This window comes from Micrasema longulum, unplaced genomic scaffold (assembly GCF_059751315.1).
Source record: "Micrasema longulum isolate JH-2025_06_02 unplaced genomic scaffold, ASM5975131v1 h1tg000383l, whole genome shotgun sequence".
NCBI classification, from domain to species: Eukaryota; Metazoa; Arthropoda; class Insecta; order Trichoptera; family Brachycentridae; genus Micrasema; species Micrasema longulum.
In genome coordinates, this window is record NW_028277584.1 from 496,807 (window position 1) to 510,069 (window position 13,263).

The 13,263-nt window shown below is 31.9% G+C and overlaps 1 protein-coding gene across 1 annotated transcript in view; it reads left to right on the top strand.

Moving 5' to 3' along the window:
* The window catches only part of LOC148282013 (semaphorin-2A-like), a 635,924-nt gene that overhangs the window by 133,825 nt on the left and 488,836 nt on the right, over positions 1–13,263 (top strand). The gene's annotated exons all lie outside the window — the stretch shown is intronic.

The following is a 13,263-nucleotide window of genomic DNA, read 5'->3' on the forward strand; positions in this document are numbered from 1 at the left end:
ACATGGAATGGTATTTTGATAAAGAGTGTGAATAAATAAATTTAAAAAAAAAATTGATGACAATTTAAAATGAAAACAGCAAATCGAGGATCTAGCTGGTAAAAGTTGTCAGTGCAGGATCTTTGAAAAGGGAACCAGTCTCCGTGTAACCCCATTCTCGCTTATGGTGGCTTGCTCACCACATACCGCATACGGCATTTTAGGATTTGAGTCTCCTTAGCGGTGCCCACATACAATGAAAAATTGCTCATTGCCTATCGAGAAAAGCTGCCCGAAGGAGATCTCTGTTAGCTGGTAGCCTTGATGTATTTGTGCCGAAAGAAGATAATCCAAAAGTGCATTTTATGTTATTCGTTGAATTGAGAAAAAAAAGAAGAAAGTGAGCTTAATTGATTAGAAAATTATCAATTTACCAAAATCATATTTTTGTGTACCAGATATTATATTATTATCTCATATATACTTACTGTAAACTAATTTTTATTATTTGTTTTTAACATTAATTTGTTAATACCATTTTTTATATACTTATATATGTATTTATTTATTATTTTTTTGTTTAAATTATTTACAAGTTATTTACAATTTGCTTTTCAATTCAATCACTTTTCTTATATCCATATATTTTTCATTTTTACTATGTTAAGTTTCACTTAATCATCCTTCTTAGGATGGATTGCCTTAATATAAAAAAAAAAGTTTCACTTTTTATATTGCATAGCAGAATGCTTTTTATTGTTTCTACATGTATACAAAAAAGCGTTGTTTTATTTTTTAAATGATGACTTACTATATTTGTACTTACTTGTGTATTTTTTGTAAATGCCCCTTGGGCGTATTGTAAAATTAAATAAATTAAAAAATAATAAAAAAAAAAATTAAAATTTTTAATTAAAAAAAATAATGTTTTTTTGGAAGCTCCGTTTATTTGACAGGACCTATGACATGGCCACGGATAGTAGCGAGGAACTTTATTCAGTATTCATGGATAGAGAGTAAGATACAAGATCACATAATGTGTTTAGAATATTGATTAGGAGCAGCACAATTTAAAATACAAATAAAATGTCCAGTGAACAGAATAACTGAATGACATTTTAAGCACTGACGGATTGAGGGGAAAAAAGAAAAGTCTCTGCCTAAAGAGGAAGATTCCTAGCATCAAAAATAGCAACCAAAATATATTTTTGGCATCCGATTGAGGCAGCATTAGGTTATATAGGATGGGGATGTTCCGCTAAGTTTCATATAGATACACTTTTCAAAGCGCGTTAAATGATACTCAATGTAATTCTGTAACTACCAGTTAGATACTCGAGCAATGCCTTATTTAAGGAATTTACTCTGGCTCAAAACAGCTGTCATTATCGGAAACCAATAACGTTTTTTTTTATCCGTTGCTTTCTTATACATACAAAGATTTGTAAAAAATCGTTTTTATTCCTTTGTGAATTGTTTCATTTTCACCAATAACTAGGGTCCTCAAAAAGTCGATACATCTTCCCGCAGTGACCTCGTTTGTTATAACTTCCTCTGGATTGTCAAAAATTACCCCATACCAACACATTTCGTTCATTTTGACGAAAACGTTACTTCATTTTATGTGCAACTGGCCCAAAAAAAATTCCAATTGTTTTCAATTCAAAGTATTTAAATTTTTGGTGGCATTTTTTACGAGTTGTACTCACTATTAGAAACTAGGAATCATGTTCGGGTAGAGGGGGGTTCGAATCTCGGATCTCTGATCCGTGAGTCCACAACACTAGCCACGGGACCACAACCTCAAACAAACAAACCATCACGCCGTTTCCCCGTAAGGGTAGGCAGAGAGGATAGAACGCCACAACGCTCTATCTTTGTATATAGATCTCGCTTCCTCTACATTCATACATCTTCTCATGCACGCGCGCCGATTATTCCGACTTTTGACATGTCCATCTTTAAGTATTTGTTGGATTTGGTCATGCCATGTCTTTCTCGGTCTTCCTCTATTTCTGCATCCATCAACATTCGCATTGTAAATATTCTTAGCCGTTCTCTCGCTGTCCATTCGTTCTACATGTCCAAACCAGCGCAGAGCTCCTTTCTTGATTTTGTCGATAATGCTTGTCTCAGCCTTACATAATGTACGGATCTCAACATTTGTGCATCTATCGTACATAGTTTTACCACACATTCCCCTGAGAGATCGCATTTTGACAGCATTCAGCCTACTTTCATCCCTGTTTTTCCAAGTCCATACTTCGCTCCCATACATCAGGGACGGGACCAGGACTCCGTTGTGAACTGCCAATTTTGCCTCTTGTGACAAGCATTTATTTGCCAAGGTCGATTTAAGTGCACAATGTTTTGAGTATGTTCAAATGTTTGTAGACGGGCCGGAATTTAACTGCCTTAGGAGTTATTGAGATCTAAATTTATTGCAAAATAGAAGAAAAACATTTTCAAGAAGGGAGTATGGAAGTCTAGGCATTTACATGGCTTATGACCTGTCATTGGGTGTTTAAGAAAGCCAATTTACCAACCGTGTTGTATTCATTATTCTGCCTTTGTTTAAACATCTGTAAATGTCTTGAATTCCATATCCTTCCTTAAAAATGTTTTATCTGTCTTTAGTGAATAAATTTCAACTGGACTCGAATTTACCTACAAATATTGAAATATACTATAAAAAAGTGCGGTTGCTAGTTCAAACAACGCAATCAGCATGTAATGCAGATAATTTTACAACAGTAAATAACTTTTTCAGGGGTTGGAACTAAAAGCGTAAATATGACTTGTAATCAAACTTTGAAGCCAGCTCACTTTACGACGCGCTATAAGAAAAACGCAGTCCATTGCATTCCCGATTCTCCACTAAGTGAGTGCGGTCTATGTAACCCACCGCCACTGAAGTATTTATGTTACCCCAAAACACTTGGATTAAGAAACTTGCAGCGAGAGATTAACCCCTGAAACTTGTGTAGTAATTCCAGTATAAGATGGCCGCAGAATGTTGAAGTTTGGGATTACTTAGGGGAAGGTCCGGGGAGAGTGGGAGGGGATCGAGATAGAGCGGGGTCCGTTGGCGGGTTGAATTGACATATTTATTGCCCGAATCCTAGAGTTATATGTCACGGGAAAGAACGGCCGAAATGCAGCACCTCAATTTGTAATTAAACCCCAAAGGACTCTTTTCGATCCGAACCTATGCTAAATTTTACCAATGCAGGCGAACGGGAAATCCAAAGTGTTTGAAATTATACGCACACGTATTGAACTTGTAAATACGGCGATTTTCAAAGATATTTGTGTAATTAAATATAAAATTAATTAATGTGAAACTAATTTTTAAAACATTTAAAAACAAAACGAATTCGAGTATTTATTTATTTATTTATTTTAAAAAAACAAGCAGTCGACAATGATATAAAAACATTTAATTTTTTTTTATTTTTTAAATACAGTTTAAAGACAGACCAGCAAAGTTTCTAAATAAAAATCATATAAAATTGAAAATACAACAAAAGGATGTGTTTATGTGTATTTGTATGAGAGTAAGTGTACATGTGTGTTCATGTGTATTATTGTATATTGTTTCATTCGTAAATATAATCTAATTTATGAAGTAAATTCCAAATCTGATGTGAAAATTTTCATTTGAAGAATACAATAAATACAGCTTACAAAATTTCAACAAATATTAAGTCCTGTGTTCTATGTAAACTAGTGTTACATCACAGCCACACAAGAGTTAAATAAAATAGCATTTACATAAGAACCTCGTTTAGCAGATTCGCTGCTTTAGATAATTATGCTAATTTCTTTACAAAATAATTTCCCAATGCCCTCCAACAACCAAGAGTCCGAGGGATGGTTAATCTCCAGTTATCACTTCGGTAAACAGTTGTTTAGATGTACAAGTTAGGTTTACCGTGATATAATCCCGGCTTAGGCACAAATTACCACTCCAATACTAGCTTATTGCACGAAGTGCTTTATTTTCTTCTAATCTGAGTAGAAAATCATAGTATATAGTAGAAAACGACTATAGGTGTTACGATATCGTCAACACAGGAATGCAATTCAAAGGAAACTGCATTAGAAAACGAAATTCAAAGAAAATTTAATGTAATTCAAAATATAAATAAAAGACGAGTGATACTTTAATCCACAAATTTGAAATATCCAGTCACCGTTTTCATCGCTTTCGCGACATCTTCGAGACTGGTTTCTTTATTAAGGAGTTCAATGTATTTATACAAAACGGAGGAAAGGATACATAACTAAGCTATTTTTGAGGGTTAAAACTTTGCATGATTTTCGTTCTCTCCAAACGGATATATTAAACGTATCTGAATGGGGAAGACGAAATAAATTATTGTTCAATATTTCAAAATGCTCAGTTATGTCTTTCACCAGGGCCCACAAAACGCTATTCTTCCGCTATAGAATGAATGACCAGAATCTTATGCGGATTGCGAAGGTTAAAAATCTAGGCATCACTTTTGTGAGTTCCCTGACATTTCATGATCAGATCGAAACAGTTTGTAGTAGTTCCCCTGTATACAAGGACTGGATTCAACTCCCTAGGAAGCTGTGAATATTAACATAATTTAACAGAGATGAAGAACATTTTAGAGAAGGTAATATCGAAGTCTAGACATCTACAAGGCTTATGACCTGTTATTGGCTGGTTTAAGTGGCTACTTTACACACTATGTAACATTTACTGTTCTGCCCATATTTGTAGATGTAGATGTCTAGACTTCTAGATTACTTTCTCTAAAGTGTTCTTCATATCTGTTAAAATATGTTTATATTCACAGCTTTATAGGGGGTTGATCTACTTTATAGGGAGTCCTTGTCTACACGGATTTGGACAAACTCAAAATATTGTCGAGTATATATATACGAGTACACCATGAGACCGACTAAACTCCACTCGATTTCCTTAAGCTAAATTTTCGCACGAGAGTGGAAACTAAAGAAATAAAACTAAAAAAGGAAATAATAAGTGAGGATCCACCCTAATTTTACCGAGCCGCAGCCTGGTGGATTGGTACGAAACATGTGAAATGGGCCTATGGCATGGAACGGTCTTTCAGCAGAAGTGCGAAAAAAAACTTAAAAGTTTCCTGTTTTTAAAATTATTTAAATATATCCATACCATAAAATGGAAAAAAATATGGTTTTACTAAAAAGTTTAACTCAAATTTTAAAATAAATTGATTTAAGTATTTTTAAAATCACAAAGCATCCTTAATGTATATTATTACGAAAAGGCGACGTTACCCATAATATTAAAAATCAGTATTGTTCTTAAGATGGAGTCCAGGGTAAATAAAATAAAATATTTTGGAGGTTTCTTTTTTCAAAATAATATCTCTTGACCACCTATCCAGGAGCCGAACCCGAGACCTCAAATATGAAAAACAAGGGTGCCGACAACTGCACTACGGACTTTTTCAGCCATCAAATAAGCAGCCATCGCATCGAGTTGAAAACACTGGCTCAAGATTCAAGTTCTATTTTAAAAACAGAATTTTATTCTTCATCCGCACGGACAAATAAAAAAACTTGTCACTTTTAAAAACGAAAAAAGGGTCCACCAGTGAAACTAGTTGAACTACATTTGCACAATAAAATATTAGGGATGATACTCTTTGACTTTAAACTTTGTTTTTGTAAAATAGGAAAACATTATTTTAATATTATAAATATTCTGGTTAATTTGTGTTACAGTATTATGGTAAAATGATATCGTGAATTATGGTATGAACGATGTTTCAGGTTGTTGTGGTTCCTTTTTTCAAATCTTTCCTGTATGCAGGATTTGTTGTTTCAGGCAAAAGTCGGAAAAACAAGGAGCCTCCTGATTCTTGCGATACAACCATGGCCAAGCTCACCAGTAAATTTGAAATGATTGAACTTACTAAGACCCCTTTGAAGATCGACATCTCAGCATATAATAACTTCGATAAACCTAGGCATTGACAGACCTCATTAACTGTTCTTGGCTGGTTTAAATAATCACTTTACACAACTTTAATATATACTTTTTCTTATATACTATTAAAATGGATTAAATTCCAAGTTAAATATTAGTTGGGGTAAATTAAATGAAGGTTAGCAACATGTTTACCCTATTAAATCTTATCCTTTCTGGGATCATCAGTAAACCTATTAAATATAATAGTATTTATACATTTACCCTGAGGTACATAGAAAAACAAACCTTAAACTGCCATCCCAGGACACAGTTAAGCACGTTTTATCCTTCTTAATAATATCTGCTTCACATAAAGGACTACATTTTGTGAAAAATGTGGCTATTTCATTTTATTTCATTTTTAAAATAAAGAAAACGACTACCTGTATTTTGGGTGAATTTGGACGGATAAAAGTGTTTTTAGTTTCATAAATCGATCCATTTAAGGAATCCAAATATTTATCAATTTCCTGTTTTTGAGTCTATGATTCTTCAATACAACTGTACTCAATTAAAATAAGGTTAAATTGCCTCTGAAAAAAACTCGCTCTGACCCTATTAAATACAATGAGGTGAATAGGGACAGTAAATAGATTTTTTTGATTACACTGTTTCATGGAGAAAAACAAATGTTTTTTTTCACTAAATTCATGAATTCCGAAATCTACAATAAAATTTCACATTTTTACTGAAATAATAACAACAAAAAAAGCGGAAACTGTTAGTGGATAAAAGAAATGAAAACCTAAGAAAACAACAATTATATTATTATAAAATGGATCTCATTTTCAATGCACGACCTACACACAAAGTCTGAATCGTTGGAACAAGTATCTATTTGCCTCACAATTTGTTTCAAATCACCATATAACCATCCCTATTCACTCCAAAACCAGGTTTTAACTGAAAGTCTGTTCAATACGGCATTACAAGTATACACTGTTCGTGAATTGTTGCTACAAAACGGTGGCACCTGTCGAGTCATTCTTCCAGGTGCCCTGAAATTGATGAAAGATAATAGTTCTGGGTAATCCCATATTAAATTAACAATTTTAAATAAATTTCATAAGACTGAAATTTTTTTTTAAAAAGTTCATTACTAATTACAAGTTCAAAATTTATGTACATTCAGATTTTTTTTGGGCTCTTTCCTGAGAATTTTGGTGACAACAGTAGTAAAGAGTAAATCAATAGAAATATAGATTTATATTATGTTTGTCAGCTGCCACAAAAATGGGAGAAATTCGTCACTAACGATGGATAGTACTTTTAATGACGTGTTTTTCACTAATTAAAAAAATACACATTTATTTTCACGAAAAAATGGCAAGAACTTATTAAAATTCCAAAAATAATGTTTATTAGTCATAATATAATATGAAAAACCTTACAAAACTATTTACACATATAAATGGTTAAATGGAATTAAAGTCATTGTATAATATTTTGAAATATAACAGATTAAAGAGGATTATAATGTACTATCACAAGTATATGATTATTTGATTGAGTAAAATTTTAATGGTTTAAATGGTTTTAGAATTGAAAAACCTGTAATTTACCGTTTATTTGGAATATAGATATTATAAATCAGATCACTTTCAGTATCTTTAAGCTGCCCTGAATATTTAAACAAGAAAACCACAGTCAGTCGTGAATAAATGATTGAATACTTAATCGGACCAATATGTGTTTTGTGACGTCAGCTAGGAATAATTATCATATTATTAATCGCTGCTGAATATTCAATCGGATACTAGGATTATTCTTCACTAGGACCTGTAATACGGAACGTGATCCATGTGAAAATAGAAACTTTTCAAATTGAAAAAATATACGAAGAAAGTAGAATAAGTTATTGGGTATTTTGGTCATTTTTAGAGTCGAAATAATATTACTTTTATTTTATTTTTTTATAATTCTTACTCATTCTATCTCTTTGTTTTTGTTTGTATATTTTTGTTAGAACTTTTTCATTCATTTTTCATAATAATATGTGGTGCCTTAAGAAATAGGTACCGTCAACAGTCGAGCATAGACGACAAACATGGCAGATTGGCAACACAGAGGATCAGTGACGTAGGTAAACAGATAAAAATACCGACTCACTGATCGCTCTTTCTTCTCTATGGGTCAACGACATTGCCTCGATAGTCGGTAGAATACGGATGATAAAAGCGGATGGTAAGAATGAGTGAAGAGGTTTGGAAGAGGATTTTATCTATTAGCGGAGAAAAAAAACCTTCGTGGCGTAGTGGTTAAGACACTTGCCTCACACACGGAAGGTTCTGGGTTCGATTTCCGTTGAAAACACAAAATCAAATTTGATTTTTCTCAAGCCTGGTGGGTTTACTGTGTTTATTACATTTCCACCACGACAGGCCAGAAGGTCTAATAACAGTGGTAAAAGAAAATAGTCAAAAAATTATTCAACAGCAAGTGAAACTTAAGTGTGCATATAAATGTATTTTATTCTTCATTTATTATTAAACTATGAACTTACTCATATATTTTTTTTAATGCAATGTAACCCGCAGACAAGTTTCGGCTTTGCGGGAACAAAAATACAATTATGTTACCGATTTGTTAAAATGAATAAAACTTTTTAAAAAATTAAAAAAATTACAGCATAGAAAAATCAAATTAAGTTCTTGTATTCTCACCGAGAATCGAACCCGAAACCTTTCATACGTGAGATCTTTGCTATTACACCACTAAGACGCCGTTAATGATGAATTCAGGCTTTTTGATCCCCCAAAATAAAATAAATTATTTAACGTTCTGAAATTGGATCGGTTGTTACAAAGCCGGTCGACGTAGTTTTATAATTCAGTTGTGTAAACTAAATTGAATAATTGTTTTATTTAATGAATAAATATAATTCCGTAATAAGGTCCCAGGTCCGGCGCTAGGTATACCCGTCTTCGCCTGTTTCCCTCACCCTGTTATTCTCAGACAGAAATATGACGCCACGTATTTCACATATTGCATTCATATTTTACACACACGGGAAAATTTTGCGCTGGGATATCTGCATATTACAAGAGGTGACGCCCTCACTGACGCACGTTTCCTTGCCCTGTCCCGTTCAAGCAATTCGGATTCGGGACGCGCTTAAAATTTTCCATTACAGTTTTATGTAAATTCATACTATTCTGCCTCTTTTATGGAATCATATTTATAAGTACGTTATCCGCAAAATTTTATGTATTTTTTAATCAAACATATTATAATGCACACATTTTATAACCTATTTAATTTATTTTTGTATATTTGGAAAAAAACAACATTTTTTACTTAAATACGAATAAATAAAAATGTAATAAATTTTATTTCTAAAAAACTGTCAACGTACATTTTCCACAGCGAATAAAGTATTAGTGAATTCAATTATGATATCCCAGTAACAAAATAAAATAAATTTTGCAATTAAAAAATTATGTAAAAATATGTATTAAAAATAAGTAAGTAAATAACAAGTATAAAAAATATGTTAATATAAATTTATTTAAATACTAGAAGAATAACTATTTTTTATTACAAAACATGACGATGATCATTTTTACTGACACTCGTATAATTGAACAGGCTTACTATCGACGCCCATATTGATATTATATTATTTTTGCAGAAGTACTTAAAACAAATTATAGTGCCTTAGTTGATCTCAAGAATTGTGTATGCATAGGTATGCAATTTTTAATACCCTTTCAGCTCGGGATTAAAAAACCAGGCTACTTACATTTTATTTCGAAGTGTTTTTAAATTTATTATAAATCATAATTTGTATTCCATTTTGTAAAAAAAATGTTTAAAGTGTAAATACGAGTACGTCTATAAATAAATATTGTTGTTATAAGTAAAAACGTTAAACATAAAATGACAATCTATTTTAATCTGTAAAAATGGTACCTTTTTATTAAATAAAAATACATACTGCTCCCTAAATTAGTTTTTTTTAAAACTTATTGAAATTGTGTATTACATAGTTTAAAAAAACAGTATGTATTAAAACTATCACAAGGTACTAAAAAAATTCAAAAAATATTTATTGAAACATTTAAGTTTGTGAGTGAACATTCTTGATGGAAGTTCATTGTAATTTATTATATAAATAAAAGACGAGTGATAGTTTAATCCACAAATTTGGAATATCCAGTGACCGGTTTCATCGCTTTTGCGACATCTTCGAGACTGGTATCTTTATCAAGGAGTTGAATGTATTTATACAAAACAGAGGTAAGGATAGATAATTCAAAATCATATAGAAGTAAATCAAATAAAGTTATTTTACACTCACAAAGGCTGGGACACTAAAAATAAAATACTTTAACTCATTAAAATAGCATTATATCAACTCATTAGTAAACCCGAAAAAACTGTGATTTGAATTTTGAACTTACCTCTGTTTTGTACAAATACATTGAACTGCTTAACAAAGATACCAGTCTCGAAGATGTCGCAAAAGCGATGAAACCGGTCACTGGATATTCCAAATTTGTGGATTAAAGTATCACTCGTCTTTTATTTACATAATATTTATTGAGTGCTACGCTTGGAAATTTACTTGACTTTTTGGTTTTAAATTCATCGGCAGTTTATTAAATTGTGAGTGGCTAATGTTTTCTAGAGACTGAGTGCCAAACTTTGTTGAACGAAATTAAGACATCTGTATTTTTTTTAGTTGCGTTTATTGTGGTTGTGGATATTAAGATTAAATATATGTTTTAAATTTGCGAGATGAAAGATTTGCAATATTCAAATAATAAAAATAAAAATTCTGAATTTAGCTTACGTGCATTGCAAATAAACCAATCAAAAAACATATTAAAATACGTGAAAAAATAAATTCCACGGTGTACAGCCCTTTTTAGAACAAAAAATCTTAGTGACATGAATTCCTATTTGAAATTTATTTATTTATTTATTTATTCATATTTTTCGCTTACAAACTATAAATTAATAATAAAAATTATGTGACCTCACTGGGGTTTCCCGAACCGAGGACACTTAACAATTTAGTTTTTTTTTATTACATTTGAGAATAAACAAAGATGAAAAAATTGTCTTCAAAATATTGCTATTTTTGTTAAAATTGGTTTTTTCATGTCAAAGTTTGATTGGCTTAATTATTAGCACATTATGTAAAAAAACATCAACATTTGCATTACGTACATTTTTTGGCTAACCTAAAAAATGTGCATCTTTAGAATAAAATGCGTATCTGCTAAATTCTAAAACTATGTACTTTTTAAAAATTTTAAAAAAAAATTTTTTTTTTTTTTACGTACCTAATAGGGAAATATCACATAGTATGAATACCGACTGAAATATGTGAAAAAGATTTTGATAAATAATTGTATTTTCGTAATCAATATTGATATTTTGAAAAATTTATTGATGTTAAAAAAACAGAAAATGGTAAAAAATTCGTCTTCCCAAAAAAGCAACATGTTTGGCCTTGATAATTGTACGTATCAAACGAAAGTATGTTTGGAATGATAAATGTTTAAAATATTATCGAGAATGTATGGTATTGGAAAGCCATAGGAGAAGGAAATGTTTAGTTGGGTTATAAAAGTGGGACGCAATAGTCCTGACTCGCGTAAAATATTTACACGTTTTTCGAAAGCGGGCAGGTCAACTTTGGTTTCGTTCCGTCTTGGGATAGGATAAGGAAACAAAATTGCCACAGGAGATTTAAACAGCAATAAGTCCTTATTTCCGGGAAAAAACTATATTTACTTGATCAATATATTACGATATGTATACCTTAATGAAAATAAATTGCAAAAAGGTTTTATAGGTGATTCGACAAGATTCAATGGCAGAGGCATATTTTTTTACTAAACACATTCTAGGATTGATAAATGAAAATGAGTGGTCCCGTGGCTAGTGTTGCGGACTCGCGAATCAGAGGTTCTAGGTTCGAACCCCCACTCTACCCCAACTTGATTTCAATTTTTTAATATTCCAATTTTTAACTCGTTGAAAGTGGCCACCAAAATTTAAATATTTGGGTAAATTCTTCAATCGCTTGTAATTTTATTTTATTTAAAATGAAAAAATGTCTTTCCATTTATTTATGTCTTTAATTTTAATGTCTTTACATTTTTTATATCATTGCCTCATCCGCACAAGGACACTGAATTGGTAGGCAGGTACTCCAACTATAGCGTATCTACTTCAATTTTGTTACTTGTAAGGTAAGGTGATCAGTCTTACGCTTCAGGTGTCAGTACAGAGACAGTGAAATATTGCTCTTTGCATAAAACATTTAATTTGACCCTAACAAAAATCGAACCCTGTACCCGGAGCAATCACTACATTACAATGGGGACTTATCTCGACTCGATTTCCTTTTTCAGGATTTTTACCCGAGAGCGGCCATCTAGTTCGTGTATGAGGCAAGTGTCTTACCTATTACACCACGCGGGCCTTATTTCATATTTAAAATCTTTTTATTTTTCGCTTAATGTAATATTTTTAAAAGCCCCTTTATTTTCTGGAACAGTTGTTCAAAAATCGTGTATGTGCCATCTTTACCGTTATTACTTTTTTTCGAGTTGCCCTGCGAAAAAAAGTAAACTCTTTTGACGTCACCTACAAACAAGAAGACGCAAGTTTATTATGTTTACAGATTGTACAAGTCTGACAAGACACGTTTCAGTGGTTAGACGTGCAGCGCGGAGGGCGGCCGCGTTAGGCGGCGGTGTGGTGGGCGGATGTGGTTACCATGGGCGGCTGAGAATATTTCCGGGTAAATATTCTTCAAATTCAGGGTAAAAAGGCTAAATGACTGATGCGCCCTAAAGGGAATTTTGCAAGAGACTCAATCAAAGCTTCTTTAAAGAAACAATAAGCGTAACGTTTTTTATTTTAATTCAAAACCATATTGGATAAATACCAAAAGTGGATTTTAACGTTAATCTAAATGTTAGTCAATTTTTTTGTGAAATCCGCTGGGTTTGTAAACGTCATACAAGAGAGTTTTTAATGTAAACGTCAAAATTTGTGACAATTAAAAAAAAAACACACTGATAAATAATTCCTTTTCCATGATTTATAAAAATTGTAATATAATTCAGGACTTTAAAAGAAAAAAAAATAGCAAATACGCTGGTCATATAACAAACGTGCACTTCCACTCAATGCCAACAAACGACTGATTGAATGAATTATCTTTTTTGTTTTTGTCTCTTTCACACAAACACCGGCCACAAAACAGCGTCTTTGTCTTCCTTGTTATACGTTCTAGTCCCGTGCTCTTTCTAATACAGCTAAACAGATTT